General features: G+C 44.0%; 2 long non-coding RNA genes across 2 annotated transcripts; one reads left to right on the top strand and one right to left on the bottom strand.

The window, feature by feature from the left end:
* Nucleotides 1–352: 352 nt before the first annotated feature.
* On the top strand, nucleotides 353–14,216 carry LOC310842162. Its single transcript, XR_014562949.1, has 3 exons — nucleotides 353–791; nucleotides 7,267–7,326; nucleotides 14,081–14,216. It is a non-coding gene; the product is annotated as an uncharacterized lncRNA (long non-coding RNA).
* Nucleotides 14,217–14,593: 377 nt separating this feature from the next.
* On the bottom strand, nucleotides 14,594–18,337 carry LOC310842200. The gene is made up of 3 exons (XR_014562991.1): nucleotides 18,135–18,337; nucleotides 15,162–16,627; nucleotides 14,594–14,698 (listed from the first exon to the last, which is right to left on the bottom strand). It is a non-coding gene; the product is annotated as an uncharacterized lncRNA (long non-coding RNA).
* Nucleotides 18,338–19,063: the final 726 nt, after the last annotated feature.

Genomic DNA, 19,063 nt, shown 5'->3' with positions numbered 1-19,063 from the left:
GTCCAACAAATTTGATGTTGAAGAATCATTGCTTCAGCACTGGTGATCTTTGCTTCTTGGATTTTATAAGAACATAGGAACAGCTGGATCCGGCAAATGGCCCATCTTAGTCCAGCACTCAGTTCTTGTGGCACCCAACCTGATACCTGTGGGAAACCAGTGAGCAGAACATGAGCACAAGACCACTCTCCCCTCCATTTTCTCAAAAACCATTCACCGATGGGTTTAGGACCCAGCCTTTTGTACCAGGCCACAACAGCACAGACATTTGAGAAGCCTGTAAAGAAATCCAGCATACCCCCTGACTTGGTGCCAAAATTAGCTTGTCTGCCGGGTTTGGATGAGCAAAGAAATTGACCTTTTTACAGATGGTGGAGCAGAAGCCATGTAGGAAGTCAGATGTGCTGACACGGTTGAGATGGCAGAGATGCCTGAAGTGTCTACGGTGTGAGCTGAAAATATGCCGCATGAGAGAGCCCCTGTTTGTAGACCTCCTGGAGAAGCCAGTTGCCCAGCTGACTACAGGATGAGTCTGTTCTTGCAGTGACAGCTGCAGGAAACTGTGATGCGGTACTTGACCACTGCTGACTTGGGTGTCATGTTCCCCCTCCCCCCTCCCCAGGGCGCCACATGCAAAGGCAAAATGGATCTTTCCTTGCAGAGTCCGACCTCCTGGCAGTTTAAATTTGCGCAAGCGATGAAATGGCTGTTGCAAAACATGCTTTGGGAATCTGAATGAATTTCAAACCGAAGATCAGTCCAGCTCTGCTTCCAGTTTTCATTCAACCCAGGTGAGGAAACAGAAGTCCTAAACCAGCGCCTTGCTGCAGCAATCGGCAGGATATTCCCGGCTCCTCTTTTAATGTCTTTTCAACACTAAGGAAATGCCTTTTGATTTCCCGAAGCCTTCTAAATAAGATTTTAGATTATGTTTTCCCCCTTCCTTGATCTCTATTGTCTTTGATACGTTTTCAGTCGTATTTGGTGCTTTAATGCTGTGTTTTATTGTGCTGTGCTCTATTTTTAATTTGCTTTCTCCCCCTCCCCAAGTCTATAAATAATGTAAACAAACAAACAAACAAACAAAAACAGTGCTTTGCGTGTAGAAAGGTCCCATGCTCAATCCTTGGTATCTCTAGGTGGAAAGATGTAATTTTAATTGCCTGTATAATTCTGATGGAATAGAAGAGTTTTCAGCTAGTGTTTAAAAGTTGAAACAGAAGGCACCTGCTGAATATCTAGTGGCAGAGTGTTCCACAGGACTGGGCCAATGACACTAGAGGCTCGGTTCCTTGATGAGCCTCGCCTACTTTGGTATATGTGCTGCCGAAGCGAGCACGAGCCTCGCCTACTTTGGGAATGACCAGTGATGCTCCAGCAGATGGTCTCAGTATTCAAGATGCGATATAAGAGCTCAGGTACCCTGAGGTACCCTGAGCCTAAGTTGTTCAGGGATTTGTAAATTAATATAATCAACTAGAACCTGGCTCAGGCAGCCAGTGCAGGTGTTTTAACAATGATGTCAGTCAAACAGCCCCATCAGCAGGGCTACTGGATGGGGATGATATGAACTGCCATCCAAAAACATCTAGAGGGCACTATGTTGGCTAGCTCTGCTACCAGGAATATTCTTAAAATAAAGAGGAATCTCAGAGGCCCATAAATATAGATTGTAGAAACTTACTCTGAGAGGAAGTGTCAATTCACACTATTTCCGAAGGACATAAATACAAAGACCTGGCAAGATGTGAATTCCAGAACAGAATAGAAGAAACACACACCCATAATACAAATATGACTGCCAGAGTTGAAATAACTAACAAGCAGAAATATAGTAAAGGGTCAAATCCAGAACTTTGTGGAAAAAATATATCCTGAACTGCATTGCTTATGGTTAAATTCACACTTCTGGGAAGGTAGGGAAGGAATAACTGAGATGCCATTGAATTATACTTTGAAAAACCTTGGCTACTCTTATGCCAGAATCCTACATGTAAATATTTTCCCCAAAAAACTTTGAAGATGAAAACTAAATCAGAAATTAAAGGGCCAATATAAGTATTGGCAATGCCTAGAAATAATAAATCTAAAAATCTGCAATCCATAGGGCTACACCGTCAGTGGTGAGAGATTTATTAGCAAGTAGCTTTATGACATTTTTCAGATGAGTCACACATTCTTAGTGATATATTTCAAGAGTAACAGCAACCAGCTCCCTGAAATGGCCGTGGGTTCCATACCATCTCATTCATAGCAAAATAACGCAAGTTAGCTACCTAAAACAATTTTTTTAAAAATAAGCATTCTATAGTTATTATTTATAACTTCATCTGGAGCCTGTTAAATATATCGGTGAAAGCAAACATGGGGAATATATTGTTCAACAAGTGTGTTCCCCCACTATACCATTCATTACATTTTGCTGCCTGAGGCAAAGGACAAAATGGTAGCCTCTCTCTCAGGTACGGAAGCTGACTGCACTGTCAGTTAAGTCTTACTTCAACACTGGCCTTGGAATAGCATCCTCCGGTGCATCTGATGACAATCCAGTTTAGAGGATGCATGACAGGCCTGTGGCATGCACAACTTTGATCTCCAACAGAGGCCTGAGGGCTCAGGAGTCACAGCTGCCGTTGCTGCTTCCCCAGCATCTGTTACCTGAGGCACTCTGCCTAATAGCAGGGACGGCTAAGATGCTGTCAAACGTGCTTTACAGGTTAGATCTATATTTTCAGGCCCCACCATACATTTGAAGCACTGTTATGTGGCTTATGTGTTGTGGCTTATCTCAAATAATCCTGGGCATTGTAATAATAATAATAATAATAATAATAATAATAATCCTTTACTATTTGTACTCTACCCATCTGACTGGGTTACCCCAGCCACTCTTGGTGACTTCAAACATATATAGTTTGTAATGAGTGCTAAGAGTTGTTGGAAGACCCTGTTTTCCTCACAGCTCTACAATTCCCAGAGTTCCATGGGAAGAGGCATTGATTGTTAAACCACTGTGAGAATTGTCACTCAATTGGAGTTCAAATAATATTAGCTAATACATAAAATATTACGTAAAGAAGCTTACAAATTTTACATTTGGTCACTATGTAATTCGCCTAATATAATTTTTTTTTTGCAAAGCAGTTTCCTATACCATAGCACATTCCAGTATGTTAGCTACATTAATATTTGCATTTTAATGCATTTACCGCAGTAATTGCATTTTTGTACATATTAAGTGGCTTCAGACCTGCATTGCAAAAGTGTGAATTTAAAAGAATGGAAGGGTTACGGTTTGCATATTATCTAGGTAGGTTCGCCTTTAGATGCAAAGGGGATTGATTTTCTCCCTCCTCTGTAATGGGACCGACCTCATTCAAAGGGCCTGTACCCAAACTGGGGCATGGACCAGTCTCTTTCTTTAGCTTAGATTCCACTGCAAAGCATCCTGTGCTTCATTGGCACTGTGCAAATAATAATCACCATCAAATAAATATTGGGCCCATGAGCCTTGACGGCTTGCCTTGACACGTCGTACTGTTCCAAACATGCTGGAATTTGGTCCTGTTAAGCTATGGGACGGGGAAAAAGGGAAATTTATTTGAGACAGAGGAAGCTTCTTCTTTTTTCAAAGTTAAGTGATGGACGTCCTTGAACGTAATAGAATAAAAAAAGAGATGGGGTGGAGGGGAGAAAAAGAAAACAAGAGGGAGAGGCATGTTGTTTCTGGACGCTTCATACCATAATAGCTGACAGCTGAGCCGGCAAGGTGGCTCCTAAACTGTAGCAGACAAGTCAGACAGTTTTAACAGGATCCCTGAGGAGCTCCTGAAGAAAGGAAAAGGTGAATTTTAAAATGTTGTCCCCCCCCCCCCACCGGTTTGCTGCCAGAGAAGTTATGTAGTTCTTGGCTCAGGGCCAGCAGAACCGAGGAAGGCAGAAGAGAGAGGGAGGAGAGAGAGTGCATGCATATTACAAAGGTCACGCCAAAGGCAACATTTACATTTATACCTTTGTACCATTTCTTGCACTTCTCGGTGAGTAAATCCCACCGTCTGAAACAAATTAAATGAGGGTTGTTGTTTTTTGGTCCTCCCTCTCCTCCCAAATAGGGAGGCTTGTTCACAACTGCCAAGATGTGTGCATGTGCATATATGTACTGTATATGTTTATAAGGGCTGGTGTACACATTATATGTACTTCAGTGATCCTTCCTCCTGATAGGGTTTCCTATTCCCAAAGAAACTTGTAGCTGGAATGAGGATCTCTCTTGCTCAGCTATTATGGTACGAAGTGCCCAGGTTCAGGGCCCACCTAGGTTCAGGAGATGGGCTCAGGCGGCAGAAGCCCAAGAGATGGTGTCCCTGCATGCACCTCGCCCAGTCACCTCTGCCTCTGCTAGAGAAAGGGCACTGGAATCAAGATCTCACCAAAATCTCACGAGCTATTGTGCGCTCCATGATATCTTGCCTGAATCCCCCACTGCTTTGTTGCTAAGGGAAGCTTCATTGGTGGTGGAGGCAGGGCAGAATGGCACCTTCAGGTTTCACCTCAGGTGCCGAAATGGTATGTGCCACCATTCGATCCCTGACATCTTTTGTCTCTATTTCTCCTACCCTCCTCTTTTCCTCTCTTTTCCCTTTTCCTTTCTGCCTCTCTCTCTCTCCATCTTCTCTTTCTTCCACACTCTTTCCCCCCGCCCAGTGGTTTGCCAGAGGCAGGACAGATCACTTGCACCAGAGGCCTCAAGTGAACTGTTGATGTTCGAAACTCCTCCTCTCTCCCTTCTTGTGCTTCTTTATCTTTAATCCAGACTTGGCTCAGAGAGTCCCTCAAACAGAGGATTGTCCTCTGGAAGCCCTTCAGCCAGAGGATTGTCCTCTGTAAAGTAGGGCACATGGCCATCCTAGTCCCCACCCCCTACTGGACCCCTTCTTTTCACATTCGAATAACTAAGCTGAGACACATATTTCTCCTTGGTTCCTTATGCACAGTTGCCAGCGCAATTTAGGGGAAAAAAACCCCCTTCTCTCATAAGAAAACAATGGAGGAGTTGGGCGAAAGACAACCATTTCACCACACTTTAAATCACTCTGGTGGTGTGTCGAAAAATGTGGGAGAAATTTCAGGGACTTATTTGCATTCCGTGGTTTCTAAAACTGGCCTGTCAGAGCTATGCTTCAATCCCCAACCGTTGGTATATCAAGATGGAAAATGAAGCTTTAGGGGTCAGTTAGCATGGAGCTAGCAAGAAGACACTTTCAGATACAGAACTATCCCCTGGCATCCCTTCACGTTCAGGCCTGTCCCTGGTAATTTTGGCTTCATTCACCGGACAAGATTCCTATGATGTTTCAAGCCTTCCTTCCAAGCAAGTGGGAGATCAGCCTGGTTCTAGCAATTAACACACCCCATAACATTCCTCATGTGAAAATGGAGACAAATCTCACTCCCAGACATCTGACTCACCTCAATCCCCCATTTTTGTGCCCCCTACGTATTTCCTATCATAAGCAGGGAGAGTGCCATCACCCTTACACCAACAGGACCAAGCACACATGAACTCCACTGCCCTGAGAAAACCCGTTAATCCCCATTTTATTTTATTCTTTGGTCAATGTACAAAAAGAAGAACACACACCAATAAATAAATTTGAGAAGGGGGCAAGATTAGATGCAGATGCACAAAGATCATTATTATTTAAACCAAGACTCCCTGGGCTCTGCTCCCACTTTCTTCCCATGGCCCTGCCTGCTCCTCAGACCTAACGCATCGCGTGGGGCTGGGCCTTGGCAACAGCAGCCTCTCTTCCCACTCGCCAGCTCTCCAGCAACCACTATGAGCTGCCCAAGGAGGAAGCCGGCAGCAGTGGCCATGGAGACGCCACAGAGAGGAAATGGGATGCTCCCTCACCACCACCGTTTGGGGCAAGTGACAGTCCTCCTTCCTAAGCTCAGAAATAAGGGCATTCCAGGATCAAATGAGAAGCCAGGGTGGCTTTTGTCATTCTGGGACTGTCCCTGGAAAATCGGGACACTTGGGGAGCATGAATCAATCAACAGCCGAGGGGGATTTTGTCTTTCTTCCCTGCCTGGGGAGAACTGTGCTACAACCGTTGGTCACTTGTGCTCTCGAGCCCCAGTCTTGGGCTGCTGGGAAGTGATGTCACACATAGACAGGCACAACCCATTTCATTAGGGTTTTTCTTTTTATTTAAGGCAAACTCTCCTGGACAAGGCTATTGATGGCTGGGCACAGGTGGCGTTGTGGATTAAACCACAGAGCCTAGGACTTGCCAATCAGAAGTTCGGCTGTTCGAATCCCGGCGACGGGGTGAGCTCCCATTGCTCAGTCCCTTCTCCTGCCAACCTAGCAGTTTTAAAGCACATCAAAGTGCAAGTAGATAAATAGCTACCGCTCCGGCGGGAAGGTAAGCGGCGTTTCCATGTGCTGCTCTGGTTCACCAGAAGCGGTTTAGTCATGCTGGCCACATGAACCGGAAGCTGTACGCCAGCTCCCTCGGCCAATAAAGTGAGATGAGCGCCGCAACCCCAGAGTCGGCCACGACAGAATCTAATGGTCAGGGGTCCCTTTACCTTTAACCATTATAGGCCATGTTATTTCTCCACTGCTGGAGGCAGCATGCTTCTGAAAACCAGTTGGTGGAAACTGCAGGAGGGAAAAGAGCATATGGTTCCTCCTATCTGGTTGGCCCCTTGATCCAGCAAAAGGCTCCTTTTATGTTCCTGGTTAGTCGGATTGTTAGTTAGAATGAGGAAACGTAGCTAGGATTAAGTGACCTTATTTTTTTAATAGCTACTTAAGAGAACCAATTAAGTGGACTTTTGAAGTATATAGGGATGGTCAGCAGAGAACACACAGCAGATCACATTCATCTCCATGTGCGCCCACTAATCTCATCAGACTAGTCCTCAGGAGATCAGTAGGAAGCATGGCCAGCAGACCCATAAGGCAAACTGAACTATGTGTTTATTGGACACGTTACATATTTCCAAAGTCAGGTTTTTTAAAAAATAAAGAACCAGCTCATTAAAGCACAAATGAACTCTTCCCAGTTGGGTTTCATTTCATCCTGGATGCTGTTTACATTTTCGTTTTATCTTATGATATTTGAACAGTGTGTTCAATCAAAGTGCTCTTGAACTAGGTTGAAAAACCTCTAGCCTGCCTGCCAAATTTCCTTCATTTTCGCAGAATGGGTGTTTATTTCAGCGAATAATCTTCCTATCCCCCTTTTTTTTCAGTCCTGGAAAAAAATATTAGCTGTTCATCATCACAGTTCACATTATCATGGGTTATGGACAGTAAGTACTCCAGAACTTTTGGAAAAGTAAGCTCCTGTTTTGTTTTGTTTTACAAAAGCAACTAAAACCACTCCATATGTACCATAAATATTTATTTGGTGAACTGTCTCATTAACTTTGTGTTTCCAGTAAGGGAAGTACCCTCCATAGCCATTTGAAGCCAGAAAAAAAAAATGCTCAAGTTAAAAATTTTGCAGTTGCTTTGCAAAGAGACCTTCGTACGTTTATCAGTTCAGGGCTCACTTTCCATAGACTGTTATTTTGAGATCTCCTGAAAGCAAAGCTAGAATTTTATGAGGGAAAGGATATAGTTCATTGGCAGAGCAGCTGCTTGGCTTGCAGAACGCCCCAGTTTTAGTCCCCAGCATCTCCTGTTAAAAAGGATCTGGTGATAGGAAAATGGTCTGCCTGAGACTCTGGAAAGCTCCCCAGGTCAGTATACACAATATTCAATGTAAACAATATCTAGCAGGGGGAATGTGCTGTTTGGAGAGGCTCTTGAGGGGCTGGTAGGCCACAGGATGAGGGGTGAGGCCTCAACACCCCAACAAGGAACAGTCAGATTGTATTCAGTAGGGAAATAGAGCGCAATGTCACATCCTGTCCCTAATAAACAATGTGAACTTAGCATTCCCATACCCTCCAGCATTTCTCTGATGAAAATAGGATTGTCTTATTTGATAATAATAATAATAATAATAATAATAGTAATAATAATAATAATAATACAGTGGAACCTTGGTTTTCAAGCATCTCAGAAGCCAAACGTTTTGGAATCCAAACGCCGAAAACCTGGAAGTAATTGCTTCCATTTTCGAACGCGCCTTGGAAGTCGAACAGCTTCTGAGGCATGTTTTCTCATTTCCCCCATTGAAATTGCCGAGAGCCCTTTGCGCCTCGGTTGTCGGATGTTTGGGAAGTCAAACCGTCTTCTGGAATGGATTACGTTCGACAACCAAGGTCCCACTTTACCACTACTACTACTAATATTTAAACCCACCCATCTGACTAGGTTGACTCAGACACTCTGGGTGACTTCCAACATATAGAAAAACTTAACAAAACATTAAACGTGAAAATTTCCCCATGCAGGGCTGCCTTCAGATGTCTTCTAAAGGTTGTATAGTTACTTATCTCCTTGGCTCAGGGATCGCATAGCTCAATACCCTCCAACATTTCTCCAATAAAAATACAGTGGTACCTTGGGTTACAGACACTTCAGGTTACAGACGCTTCAGGTTACAGATTCCGCTAACCCAGAAATAGTACCTCGGGTTAAGAACTTTGCTTCAGTATGAGAAGAGAATTCGTGCGGCAGTGGCATGTCGGGAGGCCCCATTAGCTAAAGTGGTGCTTCAGGTTAAGAACAGTTTCAGGTTAAGAACAGACCTCCAGAATGAATTAAGTTCTTAACCCAAGGTACCACTGTAGGGACCTCTTAAGGAAAAGCAGGACATTCAAGGATCAAATCAGAAACTGTGATGACTTCTGTAAACCTGGTACTGTCCCTGGAAAATAGGAACACTTGGAGGATCTGTATTCCAGTGGTGATGGTGTGAAGGAAGAGAGTGGCTGGGGTCTTTTGATACACTCATGGAAGTTTGGCTATGTTGCCTTATCAGGAAAATGGCAGCTACGCTGTAGCATCCATGCTTGATATTTTCTCCGTCTTGCTATGGTGCCACTTCAACAATGACAAAAGGCTGCTTTTATGCACATATTTCTTGAGGAGGAGGGAAAAAACCAGTTTAAATATAAAAAGCTATTAACATTCATAAATTGTTTGGGAGGGCGGAGGGTGGGCTAAAGGCTAATCCTGTCCAAGAGGATTTGTATCCCCCTGGGTGGGTACATAACTCTGACTCACTGCATTCATTAATTCATACTCATGCAAGCGATCCAGGAATTCTTAACAATAGCTCAGGACTCCAGATGACATATTTGGAGTAGAAATGTGTATTTATTTACAACCAAGCTGCAATCCAGCCCTATCCTAAAGAAAGCAAAAGAGCCTGATTTGCCATCAATTACTGAGGCACTTCCAAAGGCTGTTAATTTGAGTAGCTAAGTAAACAGAACTTGACACGCATTGTGCTGCTGTCTGAATTACTTCAACCTCTTGCTTATACACAAATGGATCACTGGAACTTGAGGAGCTGTACTGGGAGGGCAATCTTGATTTCATTGACTTGGGGCTTGTACACACAAATCAAACACACACACACACACATTCATGCTTTCCTGGTAATAAGATATTTTCCAGATCCCATCCCTTGTTTTCTAGTCTTTCAGTTCCCTACATTAGTGGAAACGTTATATTTTCCCAATCCTTCTCTCCCTATGTAGGAGGGGAAGGACTCTGTCATAGCTGGAGATCTGGAGATGAAGCAGGAGGGCAGGGTGTATCACAATGGTAGGACCAGGGTTTGTAGCTCTAGGGTTAGATCCCACTGAGCCTCTTGGGCTTGCTGATCAGAAGGTCGGTGGTTCGAATCCCCGCAACGGGGTGAGCTCCCATTGCTCTGTCCCAGCTCCTGCCAACCTAGCAGTTCAAAAGCATGCCAGCACAAGTAGATAAATAGGTACCATTGCAGCGGGAAGGTGAACGACGTTTCCGTGTGCTCTGGTTTCTGTCACGGTGTTCTGTTGCACCAGAAACAGTTTAGTCCTGCTGGCCACATGACCTGGAAAGCTGTCTGTGGACAAACGCCAGCTCCCTTGACCTGAAAGCGAGATGAGTGCCGCAACCCGATAGTCGCCTTTGAATGCACTTAACCATCCAGGGGTCCTTTACCTTTATCTTTTATCTTCAGTAAGCCCCTTTTCTGAGTGGGTTCCCCTCCTCTTTGCCACTGTTGCCAGGGGCCTAATCCCCACTATGTGGCAAAATGTAACGACCATTCCCTGTTTTCCCTAATCCACCATCCAGTACATGGTAAGTTTTCTTTGGACTGAGTCTTTGAATGTTAACTTATATGCCTCACTGATCCTCATATTCCTTTATTGATACCATTTCTTACTTGCCCTTCAGCACGAGGGGCCCCTATAGACATCCCTTTTCATTGCATGATTATTCATGATGACTTGCACTCACAATGCTATCAGGGTGGTCACACACAATCCTGCTTTCACTACTCTTCATGCCTGTGAAAGTTTTGGAGTTGGTCACATTGCTTCATTTTTAAGCAGCACATATCCCATTAATGCTGAAATCCTGCAACTCTTTCTACCACAAATGCCGTGGTTCATTTTTGTCTCGCTTTCGTTGTGCTATAGCCTCTGTATAGAGGTAGCATTAGGGAAGCACTGCAGAACAAACAAAAATGGAATTAACCCACCACTCTGTTTGAGATATTTCATCCCCCCCCAAATAAACTCTGTATGTACACTGTACATGCTCTGTCAAGGATATGTTGCAGTCTGGAAGGTCCTAGGGTGGGTTGCAACACCAAAATGTACAATTATAAAACCAAATAAAATCATTACAATGCTAAAATACACAAAACTGTTCCAAATGGAACAGAACAGTACAAATTCAGCAAAAGAGCTGAAAAGAGGGTGTTGTGGCTGACCAATCGTACCCACCCACAACACAGGGTGTCGGTTTCCAGGTCTCACTGCAATACATGCCCTCTTTAAGGGAGTAAATGTCTAACTTATAGTTAGTAATGTCTAACTTCACACCTGAAAATTTATACATTCAACCTTTCTGCATTCCAGCCAGGTCAGACATTTATTATAATTCTGTTTTGGTGCACAGGGGTTTTAGTCATTGGAAAAAAGCACACATACAAGCAAGTACTTAATCAGACAGTCCTTGCTGGCAAAAAATAAAATAAAAAATACAGTGTAGATACAGAGTTTGTTATTTTGCTAAAACTGTAGAATTGAGGGCCAAACTAGATGTGAAATGGGAGATTCATTATTGGACCCCCTGACATTTTTCGGGTGAAATATATCAAATATCTAAAGGGCTGTCACCTGGCAGATAGAGCAAGCTTGTTTTCTCCTGTTCTGGAGGGCAGGGCTCAAACCACCGGCTTCAAGCTACAAGAAAGAAGATTCTGACTAAACATCAGGAAGAACTTTCTGATGGGAAGAGCCGTCTGACAGTGGAATGGGCTCTCTTCAAAGGTTGTGGACCCTCCTTCCTTGGAGGTTTTTAAGCAGAGGATGGCTCTGTTGTTGTTGTTGTTGTTTGGAAGGGACTTGAGACTATCTAAATGGTAGATTTTTAATTTTAGATTTAAAAAATAATAACAGAAAGAATGCACTACAGCTTGGGCAGAAAGAATATTTCAGTTCTTATTCAAACCAGTTTCGGGAAGCTGGTCAGTTCTCTCTCTCTCTCTCTCCGCCCCCCCCCCCCATCATTTTGTCTTAGAATTATTTACCTTGAGGATTGATTTCTGATAAATTGGTTAGGAAATTTGAAGGCTTGTTTTATGATGCTCCAAACGAACACACACACACACACACACACACACACACACGGAAGAGTGCCTGCCTTTACTTCTGTTATCTCGGCAGTTAATCCAGCTGTCAGGACATTTTCCAAGTTATGAAAATGTTGCAAGCTGCAAGCCTTCAAGTACAGCTTGGAAGCACGGCGTGTACCTCCAGTTTTACGATTGTGGGGATATTTTGGGGAGGATCTTTCCTCCCACACTTGCCAGCTGAGGCCAGAGTCTCCTTTCCCCTTTGGAGCAGAGGAGCCTGGCTCTTTGAGATCCGCTGGATGCTTGCCTAAGAAACAACGGCAGCGATACGGTTGCAGGACTTGGATTTAGGAATCTCGCCCGCCCTTGGCCACTTGCCTCTCCACTGTGCTATTGTGCATGTCTTGACGGAGGGCCACGTTGTGGTGAGAATGTGAAGAATGTGCTAATATGTAGCCTCCAATACAACCAAGCAGCAAAATTAAGCCAAGAGCAGGAGATGCTGCCTTGAAACCTGAACCAGGCTCATCTGGTCAATCTTAAGTCCAGTACTATCTACTCCAGGCTCCCCCAACCTAGTACAGTGGTACCTTGGGTTAAGAACTTCATTCGTTCCGGAGGTCCATTCTTAACCTGAAACTGTTCTTAACCTGAAGCACCACTTTAGCTAATGGGGCCTCCTGCTGCCACCGCGCCGCCAGAGCACAATTTCTGTTCTCATCCTGAAGCAAAGTTCTTAACCCGAGGCACTATTTCTGGATTAGTGGTGTCTGTAACCTGAAGCGTTTGTAACCCGAGGTACCACTGTTCCTTCAAGCTGTTTCAGACAACAACTTGGGTCAGTGCCCCTCACAGAGAATGCCATTCACTTTGTGTTTTCTGAACACAAAATTTCTCCGCCTACTTGTGCCAGAAACAATTTGATGGAGAATGAAAGTGTATGGGTGGGTGTGGTGGTGGAAGAGGCCAGGCTCATCACAGCTATCTGCCAATCACCCATTCCTACCACCCTTCTGAGTAATACCCCTCCCCACCTTCTCACTATATAGAAGGGTCTGGTAACTTCTGTTTCAGTGTATCTGAAGAAGTGTGCATGCACACGAAAGCTCATACCAAGAACTAACTTAGTTGGTCTTTAAGGTGCTACTGGAAGGAATTTTTTTGTTTTGTTCCTCCTCCTGTGTGACAGACTTTAGCAAAAAAAGCAGGTGTCTTATGCAGGCGAGCTCCTCCCAAGAGAGCCTGGTGCTGCCGTTTCACCCTTTGAAGCCTGTATGGCTGTTTTTGGACCAGCTCACATAGCTGAACCTCATAACATTGGGTTACGATTTATTTCCCTGAATTACATTTAGCTCTCAGATCGCAGCTGGAATGTCCCCAGTTACCAATCAGATTTTGACAACCTACTTTGAAGTACATATACTAAGTTCCCCTAAATCATGTCAGGCTTTTTAGCTATGTATCTTTTCTAGCTGCAACATCTCTCAAGCAAGGATGCTTTCTCCAGTCAGATCTGCTACTTCAGCAATGAGGAAGCAGTGTGCCCTCCAGTTATTGCTGGACTGCAGTGCCCATCATCCCTGACCTGTGTCCCTGCTGGTTCAGGCTGATGGGAATTAGAGTACTTTTTTAAAAAGGAAAGAAATGATCAAGATTTGCTCGCTTTCCTTTCCACTCCCCATTCCTTTCCCCCTTTTAAATTCTTGCTTATTTGATAGTGGACCTTTTAGGAACATGGTAAGCATCATGCCCTTAGCTCAGTAGGTAGAGCATGAGATTCTTGAGAGGGTTGTGGGTTCAAACCCCACATTGGGCAAAAGATTCCTGCATTGCGGGGGGGGGGGGGGTTGTACTAGATGACCCTCGTGGTCCCTTCCAACTCTATGATTAATGTTAACAATACACTGTTATTGCAGTAAAAATGTTCTAGTCAAAACTTTTACCACTGCTTTTTAAGCCGGCTGAAGTCTTCAAAGGCAGCCCCACATAGGACACATTGTAGTAGACCAATTTAACAGCAAATAAATGCATGTGTGACCTGTAAGTTCATTGTATGTTGCATGAATAAGTACTTCATAGTGTTTGTCCAGAACCTAATTGGGGACAAGGTGGGAGAGAGGGAAAAAGAAAAAGAGAGAGAGAGAGAGAAAGTGATTGTTTCTTTCTAAAACTTATGATAGCTCAAAATTTCTTACTTTGAGTGTTTTGAAATAGTTAATCGTTTTCCTCCATTTTCTCAAACTTTCTTTTTCTTTTTCTACAACTGCTTCTTGTCACCTTTGAATGGTTGGCGACACCCCATAATTTACCTCCAGGAATGCAGACATGAAGGAAGACGATGGGATGAAATATGGTGTCAAGTTTGTATCTGCTCACATTTCACACACTAAAGAGACAAGCCCCTTTGGCTAGTTGCCATGGAGAATTCTCTTTTGGAAGTAAATAACTCAGAGCACAGAGAGAGAGAGAGAGAGAGAGAGAGAGAGAGAGAGAGAGAGCCCCCCAAACAAACTCAGATTCATGCTGCCCCAGCTGCAAAATATCATTAGCTCTCAAAGGATATAGTATGCCATGTTGCGTGAAAAGAATTTTATTATGGGGTATGACCACCTCTGGAAAATTAGCTGAGGAAAACTTTTATGTTCAACTTTGAACATTGTTTCCTGTGTGCAATTTGAGGAATGTGCATTTAAATATTATTTGAGTCTTGATTAGCAGAGGTGATGGGACCACTAGGGGTGGCCAGAAGCACTCCAGATAAGTAGCTGATTCACCAAAACTCCCTTCGTGGATCCCTGTAGTTACTTGGCTGCCAGTTGGTTTCTGGGCCGAATATAAGGTGCTCACACCTCCAAACCATCCTAAATATCTTCACAGAAGCTTGCAGAGAAAGGGGACATAGACATTTCTCTCTCTCTTCCATGACAGCAAAACTTGGGGTCATCCAATGAAGCTGTAAAAGTAAAAGCTATGGTTTCCCCAGTAGTGATGTATGGAAGTGAAAGCTGGACCATTAAGAAGGCTGATCGCCAAAGGATTGATGCTTTTGAATTATGGTGCTGGAGGAGACTCTTGAGAGTCCCATGGACTGCAAGAAGATCAAAGCTATCCATTCTTAAGGAAATCAGCCCTGAGTGCTCCCTGGAAGGACAGATCGTGAAGCTGAGGCTCCAATACTTAGGCCACCTCATGAGAAGTGAAGACTGCCTGGAAAAGACCCTGATGTTGGGAAAGATGGAGGGCACAAGGAGAAGGGGACAACAGAGGACGAGATGGTTGGATAGTGTTCTCGAAGCTACCAGCATGAGTTTGACCAAACTGCGGGAGGCAGTTGCAGACAGAAGTGCCCGGCATCCTCTGGTCCATGGGGTCACGAAGAGTCAGACACGACTAAACAACAGCAACAACAATGAAGTTGAATGTTTGAAGATTCAAGAGTGCCAAAGGGAAGTGCGTCACACAATGCTCCCACAAGAAGTAGTGAGGGCTACCAACTTGGACAATCTGAAAAGGGATTTAGGCAAATCCATGGACAATAAGACTTTTAATGGCTAGACAATGGTGGACTCCAGTTCCCATCAGACCCAGCTGGTATGGCCAATAGTCAAGGATGACTGACATAGTAGTCAACACCACTCAGGTTCCTCATACCTGATGTTGAGCAGTGTAAGTCTCCCTTGCTGTCAGGGTCTATTATTTTGTTTTCTCACACAGAGAACACTTAAGCTCAAACAGAATGAAATAAAATGAGATTTAATGGGATATTGCTGGGTTGAGGCATGCATTAACCCCCCTCTCTGTTATGAACACTTGCTTATAATGTTGTCACCAGTCAGGCCTACTCAAGAAGTCCAAACTTGTACAAATAAACAAGTGCCTTTTTATTTTTTACAAATGCATCTGTCCCAAATCTGACTCAATGGCACATGCAGGCTTCCAATTCATTTCTCCCCCTTATAGTTCTTTATGGCTGACTGAACTTCAGATTTTTCATATATAGACCACAGATTTCAGCATTAAAAGGGGCATTAAATCAAAACACTGAACCCAGCATTTCTGAGTCTTGAAGTTATTTTGTATGCACAATTAAACATTATAGCCAAGTGAGAGCCTTGTCTTAATTTTCCTATTTTATTAGGCAACATCGTGTGTTTTCGATGCCCAATTTAGATCTGCTCGAAAACACCACAGAACTTCCTTTCTTAGATTCAAACTTTGGTATGCTGTCCCCCTCTTTTTCTTCCAGAAGTTTTGATTAGAACCATATGGTCTATGGATGTGTGTGAGAGAGGGGAGGGATTCAGATTTTGAGGATCACAGCACTCTTTGCTTTGCAGCAAATGTGGCAATATGCTTTGCATTAGTGCTCTCTACAGGGTGGGTTTCTGAACCGTAGAAGTACTTCTTATGGAATATCTGGGTGTGCTTGCATTAAGTGCTGCGTCAGTCTCATAAAAATAAGCATTGAAAACTGGAGAGATGCCTGTATTTTGGAACGGTTCCATTTTTGAAGACCCAAATTCTCTCTTCAGCTTTCATAAACGCAATGTTGCCAAAAGTCTGCATAGTTATAGCTCCAGTTCTGTAGTAAAGGTTGGCTCCGTCTCGTAGGAAGCGCTCCAGCAGTAATGGCGCTCATGCACTCTGGCACGTGGACTGAGGTCATCAATTCAGGAGGAGCCAGAGGGATGAGTTTTCCAAGAGAGTCTTTCACGAGGCAGATTGACGGCACTCCCCCCTCCCCCAACCTTTATTCTGCCTTTGAAGAGCACAAGGCCAGGAGATAACTAGCACAAAGAACATTGAGAAAACACTTCTGGCAGCAACAAGGGTTTGTTCCATGTCAAACACAGCAGCCCTCCCTGAAACATAAGAATGTGAAACAGTGGAAGTGTAATCCCCACTATGGAAGTTCACTAGGGCCTAAACCAGGGTTTCCTAAAGTTGGGTCTCCCACTGTTTTTGGTTTACAACTCCCATCATCCGTAGCTAGCAGGACCAGTCATCAGGTGTCCCATAACAGCTGGAGATCCAGGTTTGGGAAACCCTGGCCTAAAATAATTTATTATTGGTTCTACTTACCAAGCACTCCTAAACTTGCATGGGTGCCAAAATGAATAAAACATTGGGGGGAGGGCAGGAAAGCCTGCCTCACACAATCAATCGTATGACATAGCACACACCATTTGAATGGCAATGCCCATTAACCTTGGGGGGGCAGCCCCCTCAAATATTTTATTGGGGGGATGAAGGGACCTTGGACCCTAGGAGCTGGCTCCTGTGCATGGGGCTGGGGGGTTGTGAGGAAGAGAGGGAGAGAGATGGGACTACAGTCATACCTCGGGTTCCGAATGTGATTCGTGCGGGAGGCATGTTTGCAACTCGCAGTGCTGCGTCTGTGCACGCGCGTGACGCTATTCAACACTTCTGTGCATGCTCAAAGCTCGATTTAGTGTTTCTGCGCATGCGCGAGCATCGAAACCCGGAAATAACCCATTCTGGTACTTCCGGGTTCGGCACAGTCTGTAACCTGAAAACATGCAACCCGCAGCATTCACAACCCAAGGTATGACTGTTTAGAGCACTTCCATCAGTATCAGTAAATTTTGACTCCTCTGCCAATTTTTCCAGTCCATGGCAAGATTTCTGTATGTAATCTCTTGAGTTTGCTTTTCCCCCAGACTTCTGCCCTGTCTCTTTTCCCTTTGTGTTGTGCCTCTTAGACTGTGAGGCTTAGGGTAGGTAGTCTTCTCACTGATATCTGAAAACCACTCTCAGAGCCTTTATTGGCAGAAGAACAAGGGTAAAAATGGTACTGGTGGTGATAAAGGTAATAAGTTGCAAATAGGGATGGGTGACTGTCAATTTCAGTTTCTCTTCAGTGTTTTCCATATTTGCATATCAATGTCTGATTTTCCTTTTTAAGACGTCCTTGGGGAAATTCATCCTAGCGAATTTCACCCAATATGCACATATAGGTATAAAATTTAACATTATGCTTACTCCCCCCCCAAGAATGTACCCCCTAATATTTATATTTTCCCTAATATATTATTATTAACATTTTTATACACACGGGAACCACACTACAAAATTCAAACCAGTGAGAATGCTAGGTTATGACTGCATTTCCTCTCATGTATTGTTCAGGGAAGTGAGAATTAGGTTAGGTTCGCCTTTAGATGCAAGATGAATTGAATTTCTTCTCCATCCCTAGTGGTGACTCAATAGGACACACCACATGGCTAGTGAGTTGCACTGGGTGCATTGCATCACGCATTGCGCAGGCCTGTTTATAATCGGCCTATACAATCTCCTTGCTAGCAAGCTCTGCTAAAAAGCCCAGAAACAGATGTAACAAACTCCTACCTGCTTCCCCACTGCAAAATTGCTCCTCTGCTCTGCTCCATCCTGCCTTTAGGCAATTTATCATCTTACTCTGACTTAATAAAAATTATTCTTGCCTTTCCAGAAACTTTTCACCATTTTGCAATAGTTTTAGGAGGCCTTCCTCTCTCTCTCCCCCCACCCCCAACCCGGTGAAGTTCTGTAGCCTTCGAAGCCACCCTCTGTCTCTGCCTTCCCCTCTCTTCCATACTTTCTAATCCAATTTAGTCAGCTAGTTAGTCCAAATCCCTTGGAGGCCTACAGTTTGTTCATTCTCCCACAGTGCTGAAGTTTCCCTCCAGCCCAGCTGGCCGGAGTTTTTAGAAATAACAATATCTTGGGGGAAGGAGCTCAAGATTGAATGGGGCCTTTTGTCCAGATCTCTATGAAGCCAGATTAATTATGCATTGCAGAACACAGATTTAAAGCACTGAATTAGATCCCCGTTGCAATGAAAAGGGAGAGAGGGAGAGAGAGAACATGCCTGAAACTGAAAGCAGATTTACAATGACCAAGTAGCTGGAGAATTTCTCACAATGGCAACCGAACGCTAAGTTGCACGAAGCACTCAGGAGCAGTTATACTTTGCTTTTACAAAGATGATTCTTTGACATCTCCCACACCCCATCATTCCTATGGGTGGCTTATTGTTTTGTTTGCTGGTTTATTTATTTGAGGCCCTTCCAGCCCACTCTTCATTTAAATTTGATCCCAGAGCAGGGTACAATATAAAATACGCAATCCATAAAACGTAATAAGACCACGTTGTATATAAAACAAGCATAACTTTAAAACAACAACAGATCAGCAGGTCCAGAAATAACAAATTAGCCCAAGGCCCAAGTGGACAAATGTGGCTTTAACTGGCACCGAAAACCCATCGGAGCCAAATGGTAGTTTTGTTTCATTTA

Source organism: Podarcis gaigeae (genome assembly GCF_964106915.1).
Source record: "Podarcis gaigeae genome assembly, chromosome: 3".
NCBI classification, from domain to species: Eukaryota; Metazoa; Chordata; class Lepidosauria; order Squamata; family Lacertidae; genus Podarcis; species Podarcis gaigeae.
Note: the sequence above shows the minus strand (reverse complement) of the source record. Positions and strands in the feature narration are given on the sequence as shown.